The 3,751-nt window shown below is 37.7% G+C and overlaps 1 pseudogene; it reads right to left on the minus strand.

The window, feature by feature from the left end:
• Positions 1-991: 991 nt before the first annotated feature.
• Positions 992-2,583, minus strand: LOC106333225 (annotated as a pseudogene).
• Positions 2,584-3,751: the final 1,168 nt, after the last annotated feature.

The raw sequence follows: 3,751 nt of genomic DNA on the forward strand, positions 1-3,751 counted from the left end.
CATCAAATGGCATATACAGAAAAAGTACTCAAGAGATTCAACATGGCCGAGTCTCACCCCTTATCTAGCCCCATGGTCGTGAGGTCTCTCGGCCTGGACACTGATCCATTCCATCCTAAGATGGACGATGAAGATGTCCTTGGTCCCGAAGTGCCATATCTCAGTGCCATAGGAGCTTTGATGTATCTGGCTAGTCACACACGACCAGATACATGTTTTGCTGTGAATCTATTGTCTAGATTTAGCTCTTGTCCAACCCAAAGGCACTGGGACAGGATTAAACATATTCTTCGTTACCTGCAAGGAACGAAAGATTTGGGTTTATTTTATACTAACCAAAACAAAGAAAGTTTTGTTGATTTTGCTGATGCAGGTTATTTTTTGGATCCACACAATGCTCGATCACAGACAGGCTATGTTTTCACACATGGTGGAACGGCCATATCATGGCGTTCCATGAAGCAGACGATTGCGGCCACATTTTCAAACCATTCGGAGATCTTGACTGTTCATGAGGTCATCCGCGAGTTGTTCAAAACAGGGGGAGTACTCTTTTTCCTTCACCATGGTTTTGCTCCACTGGGTTTTCTTGGTAAGATTTTAATGAGGCAACATCTAAAGCGTATTACAATCCTTGTATGGTTATGAAATCCAAAGGAGAGTTTTATAAATCATATTGTGGATGTCCATAACCGGCCCAATGCTAGAGAGAGAGAGAATCAACATCTTGTCTTTTCCTTATTAGATTATGATTTGTATTATTTCCATATTTGTATTTCATTTCTTTAGTCTTTCCATTATTCTATGACGGTATAATTATCTATATTTAAATGGCTCTTTATGTTTATGAATAATACAGAAAGATCCAGATTCTATTCTATTCTCTACTTTCTCAACGAATAACACTTTTTTTAGATACTTTTTTTTTTCTGCTAAATTCTGGCAAGTACTTGATAAACACACAAATATGATCAACGTATGTTAACTTAAAACAATATTAGTAAATTATAAACATATATTTGTAAGAAAAAACTGTAAACCAAATATCTCTAGCAATGACGTAATCAATTTTTGGATTGTGCTATTAGTTGCGATATTTCTTCCAAGAGGAATGTCATGTTAGAATGAGAAGAACCTCCTTCATCTACAGCCCCGTGAGCTAATTCTCCAAGCTCTTTGGCTCTTCTTCTTCTCTCTTTTGCTTCATCACTTTCACCCATTAGTTCTTCCACTGCCTTCTTCACTCCTTCACTATCCACCAACACACCTATTTTCTCCTCCTCTCCCCATTTCATAACCTCTTCAACCCCAGAGCTTACACCGACTTTGAGAACCTGAATAACCAGTTTTTGGTTGCAGAATTGGTCTCCAAACAACGGCCAAGTGAGCAATGGAACACCCGAGGCGATTCCTTCTAGAGTCGAGTTCCATCCACAATGAGTCAAGAATCCTCCGACAGAAGGGTGTGTAAGGATAAGCACTTGAGGTGCCCATCCTTTTATAAGAAGCCCTCTCTCTTTGATCCTTTCTTCAAAACCGCTCTCCAAGAACCACTCATCGAGCTCATTGTGCTTTTCCCAACCTCTTATGACCCAAATAAAAGGTCTTTTGGATTTCTCTAGACCTAACCCGATCTCCTTCAGCTGAGACAGAGGAAGATTGCAGATACTTCCAAGGCAAACATATAGAACCGACCCTTCTTCTTTAGAATCAAGCCATTTAAAACATTCATCTTGATCAATGACCGCCTTGTTTCCCCTCTCGGCTTTGTCTTCTCCTAACTTGTTGCACAAGGAAACTGGTCCAATATACTTTCCAGGCTCTAGCTTCTTTGTAGTCTTCGACGTAAGCAGCCTCCAAATCCTGAAATGTATTGAGAATTACACCGTATGACGTGTTTTCTGCTTCGACCAATTCGTCCATAAACTCTTTCCAATCTCCACTTGCATCTGCATCTACGGGAACTTGAGGCTTTGTAAATTCAACTCTGTCTGGAAAACTAGGAACAAAGAAGTACTCGTTGTCGGAATTTAAACTCTTCAAGATCTCCAGGTTTCTGCGTAGAATATGCATATACAAAATACAAAAGCAAGACATTCCATTGAAAACGATCTTTAGTATATTGAACGTCCTTGCGATTTTGCTTGTATAAGGCAACAATAAATCAGAAATCAAACAGTTTGGTCTAGGTTTCATCTCTTCTACCAGCTTCATGACAGGCTCTTCAAGCATGTTAACCGCTTTAAAGAAAGGCACCATCAGCTCCATGGAGTCAAGCGAGTCGATATTATCTTGTCCTTCTGGCAACCCAAATTTTTGATATGACAAGTCTATATGCACTAGGTTGATGGGCAAACCAGACTCGATGGCACGGTTTAAGACATTCTTAAATCTCCCTGCGTTGTGAGGCGTGGTGACAATTGTTATGGTCACACCACGCTGAGCCAAGAGCTTTGCAATATCAACCATGGGAATCATGTGGCCTTGAGCCATGAAAGGGAAGAGAACAAAGTGAAGAGGAGGATGATATTGGTGGGGTTTTTGGGAATCCATATTTGGTTCCAAGTCAATAATTAAGGAACGTTCAAGTTTTGTTCTACTTGGATATTGTGGGTGTGTGATCTTGAGGTTATATAAGAAGAATGGGGATAAAAAAAGGCTTCAACAAAATGATGTAGTAGATGACGTAAACACTGTTGTGCATGAAAGACATTATTTACAAGAGGACATTATGTCACCACTACTTTCTGTTGTCCGTTTCTGACCATTCTTCAGCTTCTAGTGTCCTTTATTTGCCGAAAAGCTTACTACAAGAGATTGTTTATTGAGAACTAATATGAGATACTTGATCCGCAACACGAAGTCTATTCAATACCTTACGGTTCAAAGACAAAATCAAACTGGACTCTCTCAGACATTACCAAAATCAAGTTGTGTTTGAAATTTTAAAGTTCAATTCAAAGCCGCCAAATCAAACTAGACTCTTCATGACGGCTATATCTATCAGAAGCAGCAAAAATCAGAAGAGCCCAGTCGAGGATATGAGACCTCCACTCGCTATGGACTAACCAGGCAATCTTGTTCTTCATTCCTCCTCTGTAAAGCAGGGTTTGTGCATATTTTCATTTTATAATTAAAAACAAAAAAAATTAATATGTTATACCAACGAAGAATTAATTAAATAGCTTAAATTCTTGGACTACCTAGTAAAAATCTACAAAATTAACACTGAGATGAATTTATTCTTTAAAAAGATAGTTAATTTAACGGCCCTAATTTAACATGGTCTAATTTTCTAAAGAGTAACATGGATTGCCATTTGTCGATTTTATATTGAAATCTATAATATTAATTAAGAAGTCAGTTTCTTACATGTCGGACTCACGTTATTTCTCACATGGTTTACAAAGACACCCTTAATGAATTAAAATAGTATACCTAATTTAGTTTACTTTCTATTCAAATAACATATATAATAAAAAAAAACATTTATAAATTTAATTTTCACTACAAGAAAACATATTTATTACAAGGGTCATATTCCTTGTTAATTCGTTGTAATAGAATGGTTACAACGAATTAACAAGGAATAGCATTTCGTTGTAAAACGTCCGTCGTAATGCAAGATTCGTCGTAACTTCCATGTAACATTTACGACGAAATAAATTCGTTGTAAAAGCGAAAGAGAGTATTTCGTCGTAGTTTCGTAGTTACGCTTCATCGTAAAAGACTCGTATAGTTTCCTTGTAAA

The sequence above is a fragment of the Brassica oleracea genome, chromosome C3 (assembly GCF_000695525.1).
Source record: "Brassica oleracea var. oleracea cultivar TO1000 chromosome C3, BOL, whole genome shotgun sequence".
NCBI classification, from domain to species: Eukaryota; Viridiplantae; Streptophyta; class Magnoliopsida; order Brassicales; family Brassicaceae; genus Brassica; species Brassica oleracea.